The 26,136-nt window shown below is 38.9% G+C and overlaps 1 long non-coding RNA gene and 1 pseudogene across 1 annotated transcript in view; one reads left to right on the top strand and one right to left on the bottom strand.

Moving 5' to 3' along the window:
* Positions 1–26,136, bottom strand: part of LOC132667443 (uncharacterized) — a 127,607-nt gene that overhangs the window by 9,790 nt on the left and 91,681 nt on the right. The gene's annotated exons all lie outside the window — the stretch shown is intronic.
* Positions 11,650–13,468, top strand: LOC132667440 (cytochrome c oxidase subunit 1-like; annotated as a pseudogene).

Raw genomic sequence — 26,136 nt, 5'->3', positions numbered from 1 at the left:
GACATGAACAGATGCAAGAAAAAATATTCAATATCACTCATAATACAAATACAAATCAAATTCATAATGAGATACCACCTCACACCTGTCAGAATGGCTAAAATTAACCACTCAGGAAACAATAGATGTTGGTGAAGATGTGGAGAGAGAGGAACCCTCTTACAATGCCCCTGGGGATGCAAACTGGTGTAGACACTCTGGAAAATAGTGTGCAGGTTTCTCAGAAAGTTAAAGATAGAACTATATTATAACCCAGCAATTGCACTACTAGGTATTTACCCAAAGAATGCACAAATACTGATTCAAAGGGGCACATGCACCCCAATGTTTATAGCAGCACTATCAACAATAGCCAAATTATGGACAGAACCCAAATGTCCATCAACTGATGAATGGATAAAGAAAAAGTGGTATATTTATACAATGCAATATTACTTAGCCATCAAAAAGAACGAAATCTTGCCATTTGCAACAATCTGGATGGAACTAGACTATATTATGCCAAGTGAAATTAGTTAAAGACATACCATTTCATTCATATGTGGATTTAAGAAACAAAATAGATGAACATAGGAGAAGGGAAGGAAAAATAAGATAAAAACAGGGAGGAAAACCATAAGAGACTCTTAACTGTAGAGAACAAACAGTGTTGCTGGAGGGAAGATGGATGGGGGGACGGGCTAAATGGGTGAAAGGCATTAAGGAGGGCACTTGTGATGAGCACTGGGTATTATATGTAAGTGATGATTCACTAAATTCTACTCCTAAAACCAATATAACACTATAAGTTAACTAACTTGAGTTTAAATAAAATCTTGGAAGAAAAAAATGAGGACAGGTAAAAGGATCTTTTGGACAACATCAAGGAAATAAACTTTGACACTATAGGAGTCCCAGAAGGAGAAGAGAGAAAAAAGGGGCAGAAAACTTATTTGAAGAAATAATAGCTGAAAAGCTTCCTAACCTATGAGAAAAAAAATAGACATTCAGGTTCAAGAAGCATAGAAAGTTCTGAACAAGATAAAGCCAAGGAAGTCCACACCATAACACATTATCTTTAATCTTTAATATTTTGTTAAGAGAGAATTTTAAAAGCAGCAAGAGAGAAGCAAAAAATTATATACAAGAGAAACCCTATAAAATTATTAGCTGATTTTTCAGCAGAAACTTTGCAGGCCACAAGGAAGTAGCATGATATATTCAAAGTACTGAAAGGAAAAAACCTACAACCAAGAATACTCTACCCAGCAAGGTTATCATGGACAACTGAAGGAAAGCTACAGAGTTTCCCCAGACACACAAAAGTTAAAGGAGTTTATACCACTAAACCAGCCTTATAGGAAATGTTAAAGGGACTTTAAGTGAAAAAGAAGTGGCCATAATTAGATGTAAGAAAATTATGAATAAAATGATATAAAATATGACAGCATATACATAAAACATGGAGGGAGTAAAACATTTTTTTAACATTTGTTTGAACTTAAGTGATAATCAACTTAATACAGACTCCTATATAGTTAATATGTTATATATGAACTTCATGGTAATCAAAAACCCAAAACCTATCAAAGAATACACAAAAATTAAAGAGAAAGAAAGCCAAATATAACACTACAGAAACTTATCAATTACAAGAAAGAGAGGGGCGCCTGGGTGGCTCCGTTGGTTAAGAGTCCGACTCTTGGTTTCATTCAGCTCAAGTCATGATCTCATGGTGTGTGAGTTCGAGCCCCACATCGGGCTCCGTGCTGGCAGCGTGGAGCCTGCTTGGGATTCTCTCTCTCTCCCTCTCTCTCTGCCCCTCCCCCACTCACTCTCTCTGTCTCTCAAAAATAAATAAATAAAACTTAAAAAAATTAAAAGAAATTGCAAAGAAAGGGAGCAAGAGAAGAAGAAAAGAACAGAGTAGAACCAACAAAAACAACTAGAAAACAATTAACAAAATGGCAGTAAGTACATACCTATCAATAATTACTTTAAATGTAAATAGCCTACATGCTCCAATTAAAAGACACAGGGTGGTGAAATGAGTAAAACAAAACAAAACAACAACAACAAAAACCCCAACCATTTATATTCTGCCTATAAGAGACTCACCTCAGACCTAAATACACAAATAGACTGAAAGTGAAGGGATAAAAAAAAAAACCAAAAAACAAAAATCAAACAAAAAAAACCATTTACCACACAAATGGAAGTGGGGGGAAAAAAAGCTGGAGTAGAAATACTTACACCAGACAAAACAAACTTTAAAACAAGACTCTAACAAGAGACAACAAAAGGGCATTATATGAGGATAAAGGGATCAATCCAACAAGAGGATATAACAATTGTAATACTCTATGTACCCAACACTGGAGCATCTAATACATAAAGCAAATATTAATGGACATAAAGAAATTTGTGATAATACAGTAATAGTAGGGGGTACCCTACTTACATCAGTAGATAGATCAGCCAGGCAGAAAAATCAATAAGAAAACAGTATCTTTGAATGACACATTAGACCAGATGGACCTAACAGATACATACAGAACATTCCATCCAAAAACAATGGAATACACCTTCTTTTAAAGTGCACATGGAACATTTTCCAGAATAGATTAGGCCACAAAACAAGTCTCAATAAATTTAAGAATTCATTCTTAAGAATTTAAGACTGAAATCATACTGCACATCTTTTCTAACCACAAGGGTAAGAAACTGAAATCAATCACAAGAAAAAAAACTGAAAAAAAACACAAACATGTGTAGGCTAAATAACATGATACTAAACAGACAATGGGTCAGTGAAGAAATCAAATAAGAAATTTAAAAATACATAGAGGAAATGAAAATGAAAACACCATGGTCCAAAATCTTTGGGGCATAATGAAAGCAGTTCTAAGAGGCAAATACATAATGATATAGACCTACCTCAAGAAACAAGTAAAAGCTCAAATAAAGAATCTAACCTTGGGGCACCTGGCTGCCTCATTCAGTACAGCAAGTGGCTCTTGATCTTGAGGTTGTGAGTTTGCACCCTATGTTGAGTGTAGAGATTACTTAAAAACAAAATATTAACAACAAAAAAAGATTATCAAGAATCTAACCTTATACCTAAAGGAACTAGAAAAAGAACAAATACAGCCCAAGGTGAGTAGAAGAAGGAAATTATAAATCAGAGCAGAAGTAAACAAAGTAAAGATTAAAAAACACAATAGAAAAAATGAAAGAGCTGGTCCTTTGAAAAGATAAAATTAATAAACACTTAGCCAGAATCATGAAGAAAAAAAGAGAAAGGACCCAAAACAATGAAATCAGAAATGAAAAAGAATTAACAATGGACACCATGGAAATACAAAGGATTGTAAGAGAATATCATGAAAAATTATATGGCAACAAATTGGACAACTTAGACGAAATGGATAAATTCCTAGAAATATACAATCTTCCAAAACTGATTCAAGAAGAAATAGATAATTGGAAGAGACTGGTCACTAGCAACAGAACTGAATCGTTAATTAAAACACTACCAAAAAATAAAAGTCCAGGACCACAGGGATTCAAAGGTGAATTCTGCCAAACATTTAAAGCTGAGTTAATAACTGTTCTCCTCACACTATTCCAAAAAACAGAAGTGGAAGAAAAGCTTCCGAATACATTCTATGAGGCCAGCTTTACCCTGATACCAAAACAAGACAAAGAAAACACACACACACACACACACACACACACACACACACACAATTATAGGCCAATATCCTGATGAACACAGATGCAAAAAAATACTCAAAATATTAGCAAACTGTATTCAAAAATACATTAAAAGAATCATTTACCACAAATGGGATTTATTCTAGGGATGCAAAGATGGTTCAATATTTGCAAATCAATCAACATGTTATACCACATAAATAAAATGAAGGATAAAAATCATATGACCGTTTCAATAGATACAGAAAAATCATGTGACAAAATTCAACATCTATTCATCATAAAAACTCTCACAAGTGGGTTTAGAGGTAACACACTTCAACATAATAAGGGTCATACATAAAAAAGCCCCACAGTTAATATACTCAGTAGTGAAAAACTTAGAACTTTCTCTCTAAGATCAGGAACAAAACAAGGATATCCACTTTCAAACTTTTATTCAAAATATAGTACTGGCAGTCCTAGCCACAGAAATAAGACCAAAAAAAGGCATCCAAATGGTTAAGGAATAAATTAAACTGTCGCTATTTGCAGATGAGATGATACTATACATAGAAAAAAAAAAAAAAGACTCCACCAAAAAACTATTTGAATAAATGAATTCAGTGAAGTTGTAGGATACAAAATTAATACCCAGAAATCAGTAGTATTCTTATACCAATAGTGCAAAAGCAGAAAAAGAAATTAAGAAAACAATTCCATTTACAATTGCACTAAAAAGAATAAAAACCTAGAAATAAACTTAATCAAGGAGGTGAAAGACCTATACTCTGAAAACTATAAAACACTGATAAAAGAAATTAAAGATGACACAAATGGAAAGATCCTCCATGCTCACGTATTGGAAGAATATTGTTAAAATGTCCATACTCCCCAAAGAAACTACAGATTCAATACAATCCCTGTCAAAATACTAATGGCATTCTTCACAGAATTAAAATAAATAATGCAAAAGTTTGTATACGAGCACAAAAGACCCTGAATAGCCAAAGCAATCTTGAGCAAGAAGATCAGCTGGAGGCATCACAATCCCAGATTTCAAGACATACTACAAAGATACAGTAATCAAAACAGAATAGCACTGGCACAAAAACAGATACACATAAACCCATAGAACAGAATAGACAGCCCAGCAATAAATCTATGCTTATATAGCCAAGTAATCTATGAGAAAGGAGGAAAAAATATACAATGGGGAAAAGATAGTCTTTTCAATAAATGGTCCTGGGGAAAACTGGACAGCTACATATAAAAGAATGGAACTGGACCACTTTCTCACACCATACACAAAAATAAACTCAAAATGGTTTACAGACCTAAATGTGAGACCTGAAGTCATAAAAATCCTTTAGAAGAATACAGGAAGTAATGTCACTGACATTGGCCTTAGCAACATTTTCTAGATGTCTCCTTTGGCATGGGAAACAAAACCAAAAAATAAAGGGACTATGTCAAAATAAGTTCTTGCACAGTGAAGGAAACCATCAACAAAGCAAAAAGGCAACCTACTGAATGGAAGAAGACAATTACAAATGATATATCAGATAAGAGGTTAATATCAAAAATACATAAAGAATTTCTACAACTCAACAACCCCCAAATAATCTGATTAAAAAATGGGCAGAGGACCTGGATATTTTTCCAAAGAAGACATACAGATGGCCAACAGACACATGAAGAGATGTTCAACATCACTCATCATCAGGGAAATGCAAATCAAAACCGCGATGAGATATCACCTTACACCTATCAGAATGTCTAAATCCAAAAGACAAGAAATAAGTTGTTAGTGAGGATGTGAAGAAAAAGGAACTCTAATACACTGTTGGTGGAAATTAATTTCCACTCATTGTGGAAAACAGTATGAGATTTCTTCAAAAAATTAAAAATAGAAATATCCTATGATTCAATAATCCCCCTACTGGGTTATTTACCCAAAGAAAATGAAAACATCAATAAGAAAAGATATATGCAACCCTATGTTTATTATAGCATTATTTACAGCAACCAAGATATGAAAGAAATGTAAGTGTCCATCAATAGATGAAGGGATAGGGAAGATGTGGTATATACATACAATGGAATATTACACAGTCATAAGAAAGGATGAGGTATTTTCATTTTAGACAATACGATGAACCTGGAGGATATTATACTAAGTGAAATGTCAGAATGGCAAAGGCAAATACTGTATAATGTCACTTCATGTATAATCTACTAAACAAACAAAAAATCGGAATCAGACTTATACAGAAAACAAATTGATGGTTGTCAGAGGAAAGGTAGGTAGGAGGATGGACAGAATGAAGGGAAGATGGAGATACAGGCTTCTACTTATGGAATCATAAGTCATGAGAATAAAAAGGCACAACATAGGTAATATAATCAATGATTGTATGGTGACAGATGGTAGTCTGCACTCGTGATGAGCATAGCATAATATATAAAAAAGTCGAATCACTATTTTGTACACCTGAAACTAATGTAACATCGTTACATGTTACATGTTACATGTAACACTCAAATAAAAAGTTTTTAAAAACCCCACCTATCTGCTGCCTACAAGAGATTCACTTCAGAGAGAAGGACACACACAGACTGGAAGTAAAAGAATGAGAAAAGATATTCCATGCAAATGAAACCAAAAGAAATTTGGAGTAGCTATACTTATATCAGACAAAATAGACTTGAAGACAAAAACTGTAATGAGACAAAGAAGGTAATTAGGTAATGATAAAGGTGTCAATATAATAAGAGGATATAATATTCAATATTTATGTACCCAAACATAAGAGTGCCTAAATATATAAAGCAAAGATTAGCAGACCTAAAGGCAGAAATAAACATTAATCATAGAAGACTTTATTTTTTTTTAATATGAAATTTATTGGCAAATTGGTTTCCACACAACACCCAGTGCTCATCCCAACAGGTGCCCTCCTCAACGCCCATCACCCAATCCCCTCCCTTCGCCCCCCCATCAACCCTCAGTTTATTTTCAGTTTTTAGGAGTCTCTTATGGTTTGCCTCCTTCCCTCTCTGTAACTTTTTCCCCCTTCCCCTCCCCCATGGTCTTCTGTTAAATTTCTCAGAATCCACATAAGAGTGAAAGCATATGGTATCTGTGTTTCTCTGTATGACTTATTTCACTTAGCATAACACTCTCCAGTTCCATCCACATTGCTACAAAAGGCCATATCTCATTCTTTCTCATTGCCACGTAGTACTCCATTATGTTTATAAACCACAACTTCTTTATCCATTCATCAGTTGACGGACATTTAGGCTCTTTCCATAATTTGACTATTGTTGAAAGCACTGCTATAAACATCGGGGCACAAGTGCCCCTATGCATCAGCACTCATAGACTTTAATACCCCACTTTCATCAATGTATCCATCATTCAGACAGAAATTAAGGAAACACTGCCCTAAATGCCACATTAGACCAAATGGAGTTGACGTGTACAGAATATTCCATCCAAGAGCACTAGAATACACATTCTTCTCAAGAAAACATGAAACATTCTCAAAAACAGGTCATGTTAGGGCAGAAGTCTTAAATGTAAGAAGATTGAAATCCTATCAAGCATCTTTTCCAATCACAATGATATGAAAGTAGAAATCAATTATAAGAGAACTGGAAAACTCACAAATATGTGAAGATTAAACATGCTACTGAACAATCATGGGTCAAAGAAGAAATAAAAAGAGAAACCATGCTCCCTCACAGCCTACCTCACTAAATTCAGCAGGCAGACATATCCCAGCTCAGAACTCTCCTGTAACCCCACTCACTAAAACCCAACAGGCACATGCAATCCCTACAGAAAATGCCCCTTGAACACCTGGCTCTTGTGGCCAGGGGGGCTTGTGTTTCTGTACCCCAAGGGGCTAAAACAATTGGCGAGACAGTCCTTGGTAGGCTACCACCCCCAGGGTACTACACAGACAGCAGACTGAAACACATCTCCAGTCTTCCTGTGACTACTCCTTCAAGACTGGGAGAGATAGCTCTTTGACTTGATATATAGAAACAAACACAGAGGGGTGCTTGCGTGGCTCAGTCTGTTACATGTCTGACTCTTGATCTCACTCAGTTCAGGTCATGATCTCATGGTTCCTGAGATCTAGTACCACATGGGGCTCTGCGCTGACAGTGTGGAACCTGCTTGGGATCCTCTGGTCTCTGTCTCTGTCTCTCTCCCTCTCTCTGGCCCTCTCCTGCTCGTGCTCTCTCTCAAAATAAATAAATAAATACTAAAAAAAATAAGAAGCATAGAGTAAGCAAAATGAGGAAACAAAGAAATACATTCCAAAGAAAAGAACAAGCTAAAATTCCAGAATAAAACCTTACTGAAACAGAGATAAGTAATTTACCTGATGAAGAGTTCAAAGTAACAGTCACAAAGATGCTCACCAGTCTTGAGAAAAGAATGGATGAACATGAAGAGAAGTTCAACAAAGAGATAGAAAGTATAAGAAAGTACCAAACAGAAGTTATAAAGCTAAAGAATACAACAACTGAAAAATACACTACAGGGATTCAATAGCAGACTAGATGAAGCAGACAAAAGAGTCAGTGACCTGGAAGAAAGTACAGTGGAATTGACACAAAAAGATCAGTAAAAAGAAAAAAGAATTTTAAAAAGTAAAAATAAGTTAAGGGATCTATAGAACTGTATCAGGCGATAAGGGATAACAAGACTTTAAGTGGACTAGCAATTTTGGTTGGAGTGACCTTAAAGAACAAAATAACCTTTGAGTGATTAAAATCTAGACTCACTAATCAAAATATTACATCACTTATTGATGCAAGATATTGATTGACGGAACAAGTTACCCTTGGATAATAGTGCAATCCTATTCTAGGTTTCATATCAACAATAGAGTTTATCAGTTATATCAGGACATCCAAAAGGTGCAGCCACTATAAATGGTTCATTTATTCAATGATTAAAATCCTACATGATCTGAGTTCAGACCAGAAGTAGTCCAGGTTAGTTCCTTTCTATTATAAATTTCTCCCAATATGGAAGGACAAGAAAACTGAAGCCTACTTCATTAGTTTGAAGTACCCTCAAACTAATAGATTGTATAATCTTAATTTAGTTAATTTACATATTCCCTGCCCAAGAACAGGTTTTCGTAGGGTGTCAGAGCCCAGTAATTGTGTAAAACTTAAACCCTTATAGTCAGAGGTTCAATTCCTCTTCCTAACAACATGTTTAGAATTAATATTATCTCATTGGTTATCCCCACCCCACTTGCCATAGCATTCCTCAACTAATCAACTGAAAAGTGCTAGAATATATACAACTTTGCAAAGGACCAAAAATTATTGGCCCTCATGGTTTATTACAACCCACTGTTGATGCTATAAAACTATTCATTAAAGAACCAATGAAATGCTAACATCATCAATATCCATATCCATTAGTGAACCAATCTTAGCCCTCACCATAGCAACAACAATATAAATTCCCCTGCTTATACCATATCCACTAGTCAATATAAACCTAGGAGAACCTATTCATGCTAGCTATGTCAAACTCAGTTATATATTCCATCCTCTGACTTGGATGGGCCTCAAATTCAAATATGCTTTAACTGGGGGCGCCTGGGTGGCTCAGTCGGTTAAGCGTCCGACTTCAGTTCAGGTCACGATCTCGCGGTCCGTGAGTTCGAGCCCCATGTCAGGCTCTGGGCTGATGGCTCAGAGCCTGGAGCCTGCTTCCGATTCTGTGTCTTCCTCTCTCTCTGCCCCTCCCCCGTTCATGCTCTCTCTCTGTCTCAAAAATAAATAAACATTAAAAAAAAAAAATTAAAAAAAAAACAAAAAACAAATATGCTTTAACTGGAGCTGTAGGAGCAGTAGCCCAGATAATTTCACATAAAGTAACTCTAGTAATTATCTTACTATCAGTACTGTTAATAAATGGATTGTTTATACTACCAACATTAATCACTAATCAAGAATTCTTATGATTAATTTTTCTATCATGACTACTAGCCATGATATGATTCATTTCAACCCTACCAGAAACCAACAGAGCCTCAGAATCAGAACTAGTCACTAGCTTCAGCACTGCATATGCAGAAGGCCCTTTTACCCTATTTTTCCTAGCAGAATAGGCCAAAATCATCCCAATAAACATTTTCACAACAATCATATTCCTAGAAACATTTAACAGCCCCTATATGCCAGAACTACATATAGTTATTTTTATTATCAAAACCCTCCTACTAACCATTACCTTCCCATGAATCTGGGCATTTTACTCACAATTCCAAAACAACTAACTGATACATCTCTTGTGAAAAAACTTTCTATCATTACATTAGCCCTTTGTATGTAATACATATCCTTGCCTATAATTACACCAGGTATGACATCACAATCCCAAAAATATGTCTGACAAAGAATTTCCTTGACAGAGTACATGTAAATAATAGATGTTTAGACCTTATTTCTGGAATTATAGGAATCAAACTACTTTTAAGAATTAAACGATTAACCCCCGAGACATGGCAGTATCTACTAAATATTTTCTAACACAAGCAACCACATCAATACTGCTTATAATGGCCATTATTAACTTAATATACTATGGACAATGAACAATTACAAAAATCTTTAATCCCACAGCATCCATCTGCCATTGTAACAATAGCTCTCATTGTAAAACTTGGACTTCCCCCTTTCCACTTCTGAGTACCCGAAGTAACACAAGAGGGGTGCCTGGGTGGCTCAGTTGGTTAAGCGTCCGACTTAGACTCAGGTCTTGGTCTCACCGTTTGTGAGTTCGAGCCCTGCATTGGGCCCTATGCTAACAGCTCAGAGCCTGGAGCCTGCTTCAGATTCTGCGTCTCCCTCACTGCCCCTCCCTTGCTCGCTCACTCTCTCTCTCAAAAATATATAAACACTAAAAAAAATTTTTTTTACTTTGAAGTAACACAAGGAATTCCATTATCCTCATGTTAATTTTATTAATACAACAAAACCCTGCACCAATGTCAGTCTTATGCCAAATCTCACCATCCATTAATCCAAACTTAATTCTAATCATAGCTATTACATCAATTGTAACTGGAAGATGAGGTGGGCTTAACCAAACCCAACTGTGAAAAAATCATATCCTATTCATCAGTTTCCCACGAGATGAATAATACCTTACAATGACATCACAATGACACTCACCACATATATATTATGTGTAATTCATCCACCACAACACTATCACTCTCATATATATGAAACAAATACCCTTAATCAGTATATTAATCTTCACTACCATACTATCAATAGGCCTTCCTCCTAAGGATTCCTGCCCAAATGGATAATTATCCAGGAAATGACCAAAAAAAATGATCTTATTATACCAACATTAATAGCCATTATAGCACTACTCAATCTGTACTTCTACATGCAATTAACTTCACATCACTAATTATATTTCCATCACTAAACAACATAAAAGGACATTTTGAAAGTACAAAATGATTAACTCTTTTAACACCACTAATTATAACATCAACAACAGTCCTCCCACCTGCACCTATCAATCTTGGACTAGAAATTTAGGTTAGAAAAGACCAAAACCCTTCAAAGTCCTAAGCAAGTATATTCACTTAATTCCTAAAAAGTACAGGGATTGCAAAACTCTATCCTACATCAATTGAATGCAAATCAAGTTCTTTAAGCTAAAACCTTACTAGATTGGTGGGTTTCCACCCCACGAAATTTTAGTTGGTGGTTAATACCCTAATCAGTTGGCTTCAATTACGTCTCTCACCATCTAGGGGGGGAAAAGGGCAGGAGAAGCCCAGCAGTGTTGGAGCTGCTTCTTTGAATTTGTAATTCAGTAGGATATTCACCACAGGGCTTGACAAAAAGAAGACTCAACCTCTGACTTTAGATTTAGAGGTTACTGCTTACTCAGCCATTTTACTTATGTTCATAAACTTCCCACTATTCTCCACAAACCATAAAGATATCAGCACTCTATACCTACTATCTGGTGCATTAACTAAAATAGGAAGAACTGCCTGAAGCTTTTAACCCATATGTAACTTGGCCAACCTGGAGTTTATCGGGAGATGACCTAATTTATAATGTACTCACAATTACCCATGCACTTGTGATAGTCTTCTTTAGAGTATTACCTATTATAATTGGAGAATTTGGGAACTGTTTAGTCCCCTTAACAATCAGAGCACCTAATAAAGCATTCCCCCAAATAAATAACATGAGCTTTTTGACTATAACCACCATCATTTCTGCTCTTACTCACCAACAGTTGGAGCAGGTACAGGAACCAGTTGAACAGTATAAGCACCCCCAGCCAGCAACCTAGCTCCCAAAGAAGCCTCAGTCAATTTAACATCTTCTCTCTGCATCTATGTGTAGCCTCAATTTTAGGGGGCTATCAATCATATTACCATAATTATTAATATAAAACCACCCAGCTATATCTCAATACCCAACACCTTCATTCATTGGATCCCTCCTAACCACAACCATCCTGCGACTACTATCACATCCAGTCTTAGTCTGAATTACCATATTACTAACAGACCATAACCTACACACCACATTCTTTGATCCTATAGGAGGAGGCAACCCAAGTTGATACCAATACCTACTTTGAGTTTTTTTGTTTGGTGGTGGTTGTTGTTGTTCCAGAGAGAAAGAAAGCAGGGGAGAATCAGAGGGAGAGGGACAGAGAGAATTCTAAGCAGGATCCATACCCAGCATGGAGCCCGACATGGGGCTTAATCCCACAACTGTGAGATCATGACCTGAACCGAAATCAAGAGTCAGACACTTAACTGACTGAGCCTCCCAGGTGCCCCACCAATACCTATTTTGATTTTGATTCTCCAGATATCCCAAAGTTTATATTCTTATCTTCCCTGAATTTAGAATAATTTCATGTGGTATGATGTATTATTCAGGTAAAAAAGAACCTTTTGGACATATAGGAATAGTCTGAATCATAATATCTACTGGATTCCTAGGTTTTATTGTATGAGCCTATCATATATTAACAGTAGGCACAGATGTTGATACACAAGCATGTTTTACATCAGCTAATAGAATTATTGTCATCCCTACAGGAATGAAAGTATTTAGTTAGCTAGAAACCCTTCATAGAAACATTAAATGATTACTAGCCATACTATAACTTTTATCTTCCTATTCACAGTAGGAGGTCTAACAGGAATTGTCTTAGCCAACTCATCCCTAGACATTATTCTCCAGGACACATATGTTTGGTAAGACATTTTTACTATGTATTATCAATAGGAGCATTATTCACCATCATAGGAAGATTTAGTCACTATTCCCATTATTTTCAGTCTACACATTCAACCATACTTGGGCAAAAGCCTCTTTACAATCATGGTAATTGGAGCTAATATAACTTTCTTCCCATAGCACTTTCTTGGCTTCTCAAGAATGCTCTGACATTGCACTGACTATCCAGATGCATACACAACATGAAATACTATGCCATCTGTAGGTTTATTTATCTCCCTAACAGCCGTAATATTAATTATATTCATAATTTGAGAAGCATTTGCATCTAAATGAGAAGTAGCAATAGTGGAATTAACTAACACTAATCTTGAATGACTACATGGCTACCCTCTACAATATCATTCATTTGAAGAACCCACTTATATAAGCCTAAAATAAGAAAGGAAAAAATAGAACCCTCTCAAAATGGTTTCAAGTCAATACCATAACCATTATGTCTTTCTCAAAAGTGAAATATTAGTAAAAATTACATAACTTTGTCAAAGTTAAATTATGGGTGTAAGTCATTTAAAAATTTTTTTATGTTTATTTTTGAGAGGGAGAGAGAGAGAGAGAGAGAGCACAAGTGGGGGAGGGGAAGAGAGAGAGGGAGACACTGAATCCAAAGCAGGCTCCAGGCTCTGAGCTGTCAGCACAGAACCCAATGTGGGGCCTGAACCCACAGACTGGGAGATCATCACCTGAGCCAAAGTCAGACGCTCAACCAACTGAGCCACCCGGGCTCTCCTCGGTGTAAGTTCTTTATATCTCCGTGGCATATCCATTCAACTAGGCTTCTAAGGTACAACATCCCCTATCATAGAAGAACTCCTACACTTTAACAACCATACATAATCATCTTCTTAATCAGCTCTCTAGTTCTTTATATCATTTCACTAATATTAACAGCTAAATTAACCTAAATACAATAGATGTACAAGAAGTAGAAACAATATAGACTATCCTACCAGCGACTATCCTAATCCTAATTGAGATCAACAACCCCTCACTAACTGTAAAAACTATGGGCCATCAATGATACTGAAGCTATGAATATACAGACTATGAAGACTTAAACTGTGACTTCTATTTCTTGACTTCTTTGACTTCTTAAACTTTGATCCCCACACAACACTTAACACCAGGAGAACTACAACGAGTAAAGGTTGACAACCAAGTTGTTTTTGCATAGAAATAACAATCCAAATATTAATCTCATTAGCAGACATCTTACACTCATGATCCATCCCTCTCTAGGCCTAAAAATAGAAGCCATCTCCAGACAATTAAATCAACCAGAATACCTATACATCCAGGCCTATATTATGGGCAGTGCTCAGAAATATGTGGGTTAAATCAGTTTTATACCAATCATTCCTGAATTAATTCCACTAAAACACTTAGAAAAATGATCTGCAACTGTACTGTAATGTCATTAAGAAGCCAAGTAGCATTAACCTTATAAGTTAAAGACAGAGTTTAAGCCTTTTTAATGATATGCCACAACTAGACACATCAACATAATTTACCACCTTCATATCAATCATTATAACCCTATTTGTTATATTTCAACTAAACATTTCAAAACATTACTACCCATCAAGCTCAGAATTAAAAACGACGACGACACTGGAGTACCTCACCTCTTGAGAGAAAAAGTAAATGAAAATCTATGTGCCTCTTTCAGTACCCCAATAATGATAGGGTTATCTATTAAAGTTTTATTCGTTATATCCCCTATACCTAACCAGCTAATCAACAACTGTCTAATTGCTATCAAACAATGACTAAGTCAGTTAACATCAGACCAAATAATAACTATCCAATAAGCCATACAGAGAAAGACAGATACCATATGTGTTCACTCTTATGTGGATCCTGAGAAACTTAACAGAAACCCATGGGGGAGGGGAAGGAAAAAAAAAAAAAAAAAAAGAGGTTAGAGTGGAAGAGAGCCAAAGCATAAGAGACTCTTAAAAACTGAGAACTGAGGGTTGATGGGGGGTGGGAGGGTGGGGAGGGTGGGTGATGGGTATTGAAGAGGGCATCTTTTGGGATGAGCACTGGGTGCTGTATGGAAACCAATCCGACAATACATTTCATATATTAAAAAAAAACAAATAACTATCCATAATCATAGGACAAAATCAAGGACAAAACTGAACCCTAATATTCTATTCCTCATCCTTTTATTGACCCAGCAAACCCCTGGGCCTACTACCACACTCATTTACACATACCATACAACTTTCAGTGAATCTGGGAATAGCCATTCCACCTTAAGTAGGGACAGTAATTAATGGTTTGCGTCACAAAACAAAAGCATCCTTAGCCCACTTTCTATCTCAAGGGACACCCATCCCACTCATTCCAGTACCAGTAGTTAACGAAACCATTAGTCTTTTCATCCAACCAAGAGCACTAGCTGTATCTAGTACAAACTGCCAATATCGCTGCTGAACACCTACTCATCCATTTATTTGGAGGAGGAAGCCTTGCCTTAATGAACATTAGCCCACCAAGGCTCTCATTAACCTTCATCATTCTTATTCTACTATCCTTGAATTCACTATGGCCTTAATTCAAGCTTACGTATTCACTCTACTAGTAAGCCTTTCCCTTACATGATAACACCTAATGACCCACCAAATCCCCACATACCATACAGTAAACGACTGCCCCCAACCACTTCCAGGCACTCTCTCAGCTCTCCTTATAAAATCATGTCTAGTAATATGATTTTACTTTAACTTAATATTCCTCTTATCCTTAGACATAACTAATGTCTTGACTATGTATCAATGATGATGAGACATTACCTGAGAAAGTCCATTCCAAGGTCACCACATACCAATTGTTCAAAAAGGGCTTCAGGATGGAATAACTCTTTTCATTATTTCAGAGATCTTTTTTTGCTAGCTTCTTCTGGGCTTTTACCATTCACGTCCAGCTCCAACATCTGAACTAGATGGTTGCCGACCACCCACTGGCATCCGTTCCCTAAATCCTCTAGAAGCACTGCTTCTCAATTTTTTGTCCTATTAACCTCTGGAGTGTATCTATCACCTAAGCCCACCACAGCCTAAGACAGAGAGGGGGACAAAGGATCTGAAGCAGGCTCTGTGCTGAGAGCAGAGCCCGATGCAGGGCTCAAACTCACAAACGGTGAGATCATGACCAAGTTGAAGTCAGACACTTAACTGACTAAGCCACCCGGGCACCCCTAATATGTGAAATCTTTAAAAAGAAAAAATGAACTCACAGATACAGAGAACAGATTGGTGGTTGCCAGAGATGGGGTGGAAGGCAGAGGGTGCAGAATGGGTGAAGGTGGTCAACACACACAAACTTCTCGTCATAAAATAAGTCAGTCCTGGGTATATGATGAACAGCATGAAGACTATAGTTAATAACATTGCACTGTATATTTGAAAGTGGCTAAGAAAGGAGATTTTAAAAGTTCTTACCACAAGGAAAAAAATATATATGTTAGTATGATAATGGGTATTAACTAGACTTACTGTGGTGATAATTTTGCAATGTAAACATCTATTGAATCACATACACTTGAAACTAATGTTATATGGCAATTATAACTCAAAAATATTTTTAAAGATAAACAGAAAATATAATTTAAAGAATTAATAAACTATGAAGAAACAGAGCAGGGCAAGCTAATAGTTCAGGACAAATGATGTTATTTTAGTCAAGGAGGTCAGAGAGGACCCCTTTAAGGAAGTCTCATTTGAACAAGACCTGAATGTGGTGAGGTGGACTGGAGAGGGCAGGGCCGGCAGCTGAGCCCAGGTGAGGCCATCCATGCTGAGCAGGGAGAAGAACAGATCAGACCCAATAACGTGGAAAACTGACGCTAGGGGAACAGGAAGAGAAGTGGGAGGACCACTTAACGAGCAGGTGGTCTTAGCAGCTTTAAGGAATTTTGAGGTTGGGGTAGTAGGAACCTGCCATCACAAAAACAGCACTGACCTGCTTACCTCATGGAAGAGCCTCAAAAACATTATGCTAAGTTAAAGAAGCCAGACACAAATGACCACATGCCATATTATTCCATTTATATGAAATGCAAAAAAAAAAAGTCTATATTAACACAGAAGAACATAGATAAGAGGTTGCCTGGAGTTGGGGGTTAACGGACATAAAGGAATTTTACTAGGATGATGAAATGTTCTAAAACTGGATTGCAGCAATGGATGCACAACCCAGTAAAAAAGTTCTCACTTCTACAAAAAAAAGTCCTTGAATTGTACACTTGAAATGGTGAATTTTATGGCTTATAAATTATACTTCCATAAAGTCAAAGTTAACATTGGCAGTGAGATAAAAAGGAAGAAATGAATCTCTGGATAAGCACCCTCCAGGAATAGCCACCTGGAGAATTGCAGTGTCAAGTAAAAGGCAGGTGACGGGGAGCAATTGAGATTAAAGCTTGTTTATCAGGTTCGGGCTTGGAGGACAAAGACTATGAGGACTATTTTGAGCAGTCAGAGTTCACCTCTCGGGGCACAGCTCTCCCTCTCCTGAGTCTGCTCCTAAGGCTCAGACTCTGGTACCTGTCCTGCAAACAATGCCCTGAATCCACTTGCCAGGCTTCTCTCTGGTAAGAAGCTCAGGGCCTCGGGCAGACTTTTTACTGCATCAGCTGAAGGCAGGCAGGGGACACAAAGCAAGGAGGCTTCATATAATGCTGGGTAAACAACTAAGAAAGCTATCACCATCTCTACTGTTCAAGAGAAAATGTCCTGATGGCCATTTGTGGGAGAGGTTAATGCCAAATAACACTAGGAATTGTAAACAAACTACCTTAATGGTAATATGGGATTTAGAGGGGTGCCTGAGTGGCTCAGTCGGTTGAGCATCCCACTACAGCTCAGGTCATGATCTCACGGTTTGTGAGTTCGAGCCCCGCGTCAGGCTCTGTGCTGACAACTTGGAGCCTGGAGCCTGTTCCGGATTCTGTCTCCCTTTCTCTCTGCCCCTCCCCAACTCACACTCTGTCTCTGTCTCTCTCAAAAATAAATAAACATTAAAAAAATTTATTTTTAATATGGGATTTAGAACACGATTTACATTTGAGTTGGCAATGAAAATATAATACTGTTCTCTGGTCCCAAAATATTCATGGTGTTGGTAAGTATCAAAGCAAGAGCTTCCAGCCATTTTGAAGAGAGAGTCAAACTAAGGTTAACTTGAAAACAAGGTCAGCATCGGGGTGCCTGGGTGGCTCAGTCGGTTAAGCGGCCAACTTGGGCTCAGGTCATGATCTCGCGGTCCGTGAGTTCGAGCCCCGCGTCGGGCTCTGTGCTCAGAGCCTGGAGCCTGTTTCAGATTCTGTCTCCTTCTCTTTGACCCTCCCCCGTTCATGCTCTGTCTCTCTCTGTCTCAAAAATAAATAAACGTTAAAAAAAAATTAAAAAAGAAAACAAGGTCAGCATCAAAACATAACAAGCCTCAATTCTGGCAAAAACAATGGAAGTTAACACAGGTAACCTCATGTTACTTCTCCCAGGACATTTAGGTGTTGGCCCTACAACAGGCCAGTTCCAGAGTGCAAAGATCCCTGCAACCTTAGCTCCAGAAGTTTCACGTACCTGAATGACTCCAGAAACACTGGCAACTCCCCACCCAGCTCTGCACTGCTCTGGTCTTGCCTCAGAGTGTAAAATTCCCTCCAGTTCATCCTGGATAGTTGTTAAATGCAAATGTCTTTTGAGAGGGAAGAAAACTAGGAGGGCCTTCCTTGCTTGGTAACACCTGAACTTCTGAGTTGATTTTGCTATTTCCAAGTTATCCCTCCATAGCTGTGAGGGATAACAAGTGGGTTAAAGTGGGTTTCAGGTTTACTCAGTGAGGGAGAGAATGGTCAGAGTAGGAAGGTAGTTCTGGGAAGAGATGTTTCCAGAAGGGAAATTAAGGAATAGATATTGCGGACAGTTTGCCTTTCACTCTTGATCTCAGCGTTTCAGCCCAGGAGTGCTGTTATGTGGTCTCACCTGTCACGCAGGAATTTACCCCCAGGAATCCCACAATATCAAAAGGTTCAGCTGAGACCAATGATGAAGATAGTGGAAATACAGAGGTTTTGTAGCCTAAACCAGTCCAAACTAGTGAAGAGGAAAATTACTAGACACACAGGAACTGGAACCAATTCACATAGATTTTGTACCCTACATACACATTGTTTCAAGCACCAGTGACTTTATCACAGAAGCTGTAAACCCTTTAAAGGTGTCTTTTACTCTATATTTTTTAATTGTTACAAAAATGAATGTTGTTTGTAATTTTTTAACTTTGTAATTTAGATATACAGAAAAGTGGCTAAAGGAGCAGAAAACACATATGCCCTTCACTCAGATTTCCCTAAATCTAACATCTTCCATAATCATAGTATAATTATCAAAACCTGGGGACCATCACACGCTATAACACTATTAAATAACTTACACACCTTATTCAAATTTTGTCACTTTTCCCACTAAATATCCTTTTTCTGTCCCAGGCTCCACATTTTATTTGGCTGTCATGTCTCCTCAGTCTTCTGTTTATGACAGTGCCTCTTTTTCTTTGCCTTCCATTGCCCTTGACACATTTGAAGAGGACTGGCCCGTTATTTTGTAGAATGTCCCTCATTTTTAGTTTGAGGTTTTCTCATTACAAAAACAAGGTTATGTACTTTTGGTAAGAATACCCCAGATGTGATGCTCTGCCCTTCTCACTGCATCACATCAGGGGTACATGGTGTGGATATGTGTCATTCCCGGTGACATTAATTTGGATCTCTTGGTTAAGGTGAAGTCTACCTGATTTCTCCACTGTGAAGTTACTACTTTTCCCTCTTAAAGATTTCATTATAATATAATGACAGTTATATTTTGCCTAAACTAAAATACATTATTTAAATACCACCTTTTGGAAAAGTATTTGAGAGAAATTATAAATAAATTATATTTTCTCTCAATAATTTGAGAGAAAATTTAATAAAAGTATTTGAGAGAAAAATAATAAATTATAATAAAAAGTATTTGAGAGAAATAAAGTTCTTGTGTGCCCTATCTCCATGAATAGTCTTTACCATCTATATTATTCCCTGAGTCTAGAAGATGTCTGGCTATTTCCTTGTGAAATTCAGTCATCACCAGGTTCTACCAAATCCACCTTCTAAATATGCCTCAGCTATGTCCACCATGTTTCATAATCAGTCCCCCTGAATCCAAGTCTGCCTCCCCTCATATGAACTGATTCCAGAATAAGCTTTTAAAAGCAAATAAGATTGGGTCACCTCCTGCTTGGAGCCTTTAGTGGCTTCCCATTGCCTTCATCAGAGGTGATCTGTGCACAAAGCCTGGAATGAGCCCTCCAGATGAACTGGTGGTAAAACTATCCCCTGAGTAGCTAAACAAGCTAATATCCCAGCTGCAAATCAGAATCAACCCTGGGAGCTTGTTAAAAAATATAAATTTGTGGGGTCTTACCTGCAGTGACTCTGACTCAGAGAAGGAACCTGAGATCTGCACTGTAACAAGCTTCCCAGGTGATTCCCATGTGGGGGGTCAGCTGAGGAATCAATGATTAACACACCAAAATGATGTTAGCTCTTAGGGGGGGATGTGTGAGAATTTTTTTTCTCTTGTCTCCTAATTCACAATGCTATCATTCTCAATTTCTATAAAACTGTTGCAATCCTGCTGTAATTATCATATGCCTAAATTTATTTGAAATTACATTAAATAAAAAATCAGCTAAATGAGAAATCCTGGTATATTCTAACTTCTGTTGAATTTGCATGTATTAGAAGGATGCTATACATTTCCTTAAGAAAGGTGATCATCTATTTTCTAAGACTCATTAAATTGAACTCCCTAGTGATGTGGATTTAATCCTTTTGCAATCACGATATGAAGTCTTACTGTCTTACTTTAATCTCCAGCCAAGGCGTTTACCAAACTCTGCTCCCCATATTTTATTTTATTATTATTATTTAATGTTTATTTATCTTTGAGAGAGAGAAGGAGAGCGTGTGCGTGCACAAATGAGTTGGAGAGGGGCAGAGAGAGAGGGAGACACAGAATCCGAAGCAGGCTCCAGGCTCCGAGCTGTCAGCACAGAGCCTGACGCAGGACTCGAACCCACGAACCATGAGATCATGATCTGAATTGAAGCTGGACACTTAAGCTGGACTGAGCCACCCAGGCACCCCACTCTGCTCCCTGTATTTTAAAACCCAGGTGGAGCAGTATGTCTGGCCATGGAGCACAGATGCTACATGTCATGTGGGTACCCAAAGACAAATACAGTCAGTCCAGGACTACATACGTCATTTTAGTCCTTCCCAATATTTTCAAATCTAAATAAAAGTTAAGAAATTTCAAAAAACCCAGCAAGGAATTATTAATGTCAAGTTTATTGTACTTTGATAGGGGTCAAGACATTTCCAAACCCCTATGTCTGAGTTACGGAAGCCTCCATACAACTCCCTTAGTCTCATTTGTAAGCAAAATACATATTCCACCAATGACATTTCAAGTTCAAATCATAAACATTTATCTAGGAAGCTATTTTGTCTCCAGACAGAATAAAAGGAGTGGCTTTTAATCACACTTGTGTACAGTCACCACGCACCTCCCTCCACTTCCAGTGTCACCTACTTTGCGGCTGAACTTACTGGGCAAACGCTGGTGGAGAGGAGGTGGGGAGCGGCGGGTCTGTGTACTGGCCTGGGATGAGCTGCCATACCCAGTTCTCTAAGCTCCCCTGACCTCAGTCAGACCACAGGTGCCTCCCACTCAGGCCACATGCGCTAACTCCTTTGCCACCTCTTTCTGTGTTGGCTTTGGTGACAAGCGTATATATTTTTTTAACTCCCAAGAAAAACTTGAGATGTAAAATATGACAAAATCCCGATTAAGCAACAGAGTTTCTACATTGGTTAATGAGAAAAATATAGGTACTGTGATAGGTCTTTATCACAGGCTCTGACCATATGCAAAACAAAGAAAAATGGAAAAGGCATGAAGTGTGAACATTCAACATTCTGCTATGTTTAACGATTTCCTTTTGAGTTTGGAGTATAAAATGTAAATCCAGTAAGCTCCAAATAAGTGAGTTATAAAATCAACTGAGAGAACTCATCAAGGGATTCCCCCAATAACCACTTTTGTCCCATGTGGAGTTTGGGTTTTTTTTTTTTTGTTTGTTTTTTGTTTTTTGGAATTACTGCAGCATTTTTATTAAAAGGTAACTGATTGATGGGGCACCTGGGTGACTCGGCCGGTTAAGCATCTGACTTCAGCTCAGGTCATGATCTCACCTTTCTCTGACTTAAAGCCCTTCATCGGGCTCTGTGCTGACAGCTCAGAGCATGGAGTCTGTTTCAGATTCTGTGTCTCCCTCTCTGTCTCTGCCCCTCCCTCGCTTGTGCTCTCTCTCTCTCTCTCAAAACTAAATAAACATTAAAAAAATTTTTTAAGGTAATTGATTGAGTCATTACCACAGTACCAAGCCACGTTGCATTTTACTTGCTTGGGGTGTGCATCTTGGAGGAATTCTGGGCATCTTTCCAAATTAAGAAAGACAGCTAAAAGTAGAAACCAGAAAACATCAAAAGCTTCAATGGAGCAGAGAAAGTGATGCTCAGCACCTGGCTGCACTGCTGGGGGTGAGTGCTGAATCCTGCCCTGAGTCTGCTGGCCCCTGGATGAATTTGGGTAAATCACCTCAACTTCTGGAGCCGCGGCGTCTTCAGACACAAAATAAAAATACTATTTACCCCACATGGCTTCAATGAGTGAATGGCTTCGCTAACTAAAGGCACTCCTCCTCTAGCTGGTCTGTCTTTCACCTTCCTTCCAGGGGCCAGGCCGTGGTCACAGTAAAGATCTGGTCTGGGCCCTACACCAGTGACTGCTGAGGCTCAATGGGCCCATCCACCTGCCCGCTGGGAACAGCATTCTATCATCTGCCACCAGGCTCCAGAGTGCTGGCCACTTCCCCTTCCTCTGCAGCTTCTGCCTCCTGACCTCCGCCTCCAGGCAGTCCTCCCCAGATCTCTGAATTTCTGCAGTGGGCCTCTCAGGGACCTCTGGCTCCCTGCAAACTGCCTGGTAGGCTGTGGAGCTCTGGGCGCCGCCTCAGGCCCATCTGTCACGACAACTTCTCCTTCAGGGGTGAGCCTTGGTAGATGTGCCAACAGGCGGATGTTGCCAACCTCCCAGGGATCCAGAACGTTCAGGGCACAAAGCCCTTTGCTTTTGTCTCCGCCAATTCACCTTGGCTGCTCGGACATCAGCCCAAAGAGGGGTGGTTACGACACCCGTGCCTCACTGCCTGCTTCTCCTCATTTTCTCTTCTCTTTCACACATGCCACCTACCTTCTGTCATACGCTGACTTCTCTCTATCCCTGCCTTTTATTATGATCTAGTCCGCAGGATGGCTCTTGACAGGTGCTAAAGAAATTCTCTCGCCACAAAGCTTGACTTTCAAAACGAATGCTTTTCTGCGACCCAGAAGCCCTCCTCTAGATGTCAAAGGGTGGATGTTGAATCTTTCTCTTTGCATCCCTGCTGTGACACTCCTAATCCTCCTTCAAGGCAACCCGGATATTTTGGGTCCGAAAATGCGAATCTGTATTTTAATATATTTCAAAGAACATACAGAGTTTTCAGAATGTCATGCCTCCCCCTGTAAATTCCTCTCTCCACCTCACATTTCCTGTCTCCTGATTAAACAGGGCTAAAAAGTTCCCCTAAGAAGATTAGCTCAAATTGGGGACTTGGGGGGAAACAGAGAGAAAGGGGATAGTTGAGGATGAAGCAAGACAGGGGGGGTTTTGCTTCCCTGCATCAACTCCTGCCTTTTGCATGTGTATATCCTCAGACGGCTCAATCAGAACACGCAGTCTCCTTTCCTTTAAATACTTTTGCAAAACATGATGTGTCCCCTGCTACAAGAACTTGAGAACAGATTTCCAAACCTCTCACGGCTACAGAAAGGTCCTTTGCTAGCCTAACGATGCATGACCACCCCTAAAAGATTCTGTACGTTCTCAATCACAGTTCCATGAAATTCCTTTTACAGACATTTTCTTCCACTCCTCCCCGGGCACAGTGCCGTAGGCGGGAGGCATGTGGAGATGAGTAAGTCGGGGCCTGCATGCCTGGAATTTATCATCTAATGAGGGCACAAGAGGGGAGATGAGCAACTCCACGATCAGCTGTGAAACAATGGAAGACAACATGGAACGGAAGTGCTAACGGTGAATCCTAAAGGGCACTTCTCACACATAATCTCATAGAGGCGACACTGAGCCACACGCTGGGAGATGCCCTGACGGTTGTTTTGCGGGGAGTAGGGAAGTGGCCTCCATGACACTGAGTTCTCCCAGTGGCCACTAATAAAACCACCTCAAACCAACCATCGTGGTTCAAGTCCATTGGCTTCTGGTCAAGAGGAGGAAGTTGAAGCACCAGCAAGAGCCTCAGACCAAATGGCACTACCCTGTGGCAAGCTTGGTTAGAAGCTGGTAGACTCCAGTGGCTCGTGTAGAAGCCTGCTGCAGTTCTAGGTGACGTTCTAAGTTGCTGACTGAAAGCGGACATGTGCTTAGGAAACCAGATAAGTGGAGGGCAAGGTTGCTGTTGTGCCATGAAACCTGAGACCACTTCCTTTATGCCCAGAGTCTTCGTCCAGATGGAGGGCAGACAGGTTACAAAGAGCAGGACGAAGAGCACGATGAAACAAGGAGAGCCAGCAAGTGTTCACGGTAAAGGCAAATAAGGAGAGTATGCAAAACTGGAGACCACAGACAGCACTAAATACTGGATCCAGGAACTGCTATGTATTTTGATAAACTCAGAATAAGTCCTTTAAAGGAGGTACAGGAGTTAAGAACTAGAAAACACACTGCTGGAGGGAAGCTAATAAATATACTGGGAAAGAAATCAAGCAAAATGTAAATAAGGAACCCAAATATTCATTGGGAAAATGTTGTTAGGAATTTGAAAATTAAAATAGATCCACTTAAATAAACACCTAAGGGTCTCTTATTTCACATCATGTGCCCGGAGCTGGCAAAGCCCTATCACAATGACCAGGGTATAGCCCTGGGCCTGGAATGTGGCAAATGTGCTTTACTTCATTGTAGCGTAATCTGACAGCAGGAGTAACATGCTCAGGAAATGTTTGTTCAGCCCAAAGTCTAAAAAAAGTTAGTCAAGGGGCCAGGTGTGTGAGGTTTAGCCAATTCTGTACAGGGAAGGGGATGCTGATTCTAGACATTTTATGTCTCCATGCAAATGAAGAAACTGGTGTTCTGGCTTGCCATTTGGATCTTAACCCAGAGAATCTGAAGCAAGAGTCAACAAAGCAAAATGCAAAACCACAAAAGAAAGTGGAAAAAAGGGACTTTACTGAAGATGTATGCATGGGAGCTGAGCCAGTGAATATTCTTGCCACATACTTTAGATAGAATGTGAAAAAAAAAAATCTGTGACACAAGCATTAAGTAGAAAGAATAAAATCTAAATGGTAAAATTGGACATTAACCGAAGGAAGCAGGAGGAAACTTGCTCGGTTTCTTAGTAGCAACTTTCTGTGTGTTAGTTACATATGGCTCATACAAATAGGGTATGGTGGGGCCGCCTGGGGGGCTCAGTTGGTTAAGAGGCCAGCTCCGGATCTGGGCTCCTGTCTTGATCAAACAGGCTTTAGGGTGAGCCTGGTGTTGGGCTCCTTGCTGGGTGTGAAGCAAAAATGGAAACAAGGTATGGAGATCTGATAGATAGAAAACTTTGTAGCCAGCTATATGAGGACAAAGATTCAACACATTTCTTGATTCTACACTCATGGGAAGTGGGACATTGTTTATATACTTTTTGTTCTTGGTTTAATAAATGTGTTTAACAGGTGCCTGTGTGGCCCAGTCAGTTGAGTGTCCAGCCTCCAACTCTTGATTTCAGCCTACATCATGATCCCAGGGCTGTGGGATTGAGCCCCACATCAGGCTCTGCACTGAGAGTGGAGCCTTCTTAAGATTCTTCCTCTCTCTCTCTCTCTCTCTCTCTCTCTCATTCTCTCTCCCCCAGCCTGCCCCTCTCTCCAGCTCTCCAGATAGATAGATGTGT

This window comes from Panthera onca, chromosome B2, assembly GCF_046562875.1.
Source record: "Panthera onca isolate mPanOnc1 chromosome B2, mPanOnc1 haplotype 2, whole genome shotgun sequence".
Lineage (NCBI taxonomy): Eukaryota > Metazoa > Chordata > Mammalia > Carnivora > Felidae > Panthera > Panthera onca.
This window is presented reverse-complemented; position numbering and strand designations above follow the sequence as displayed.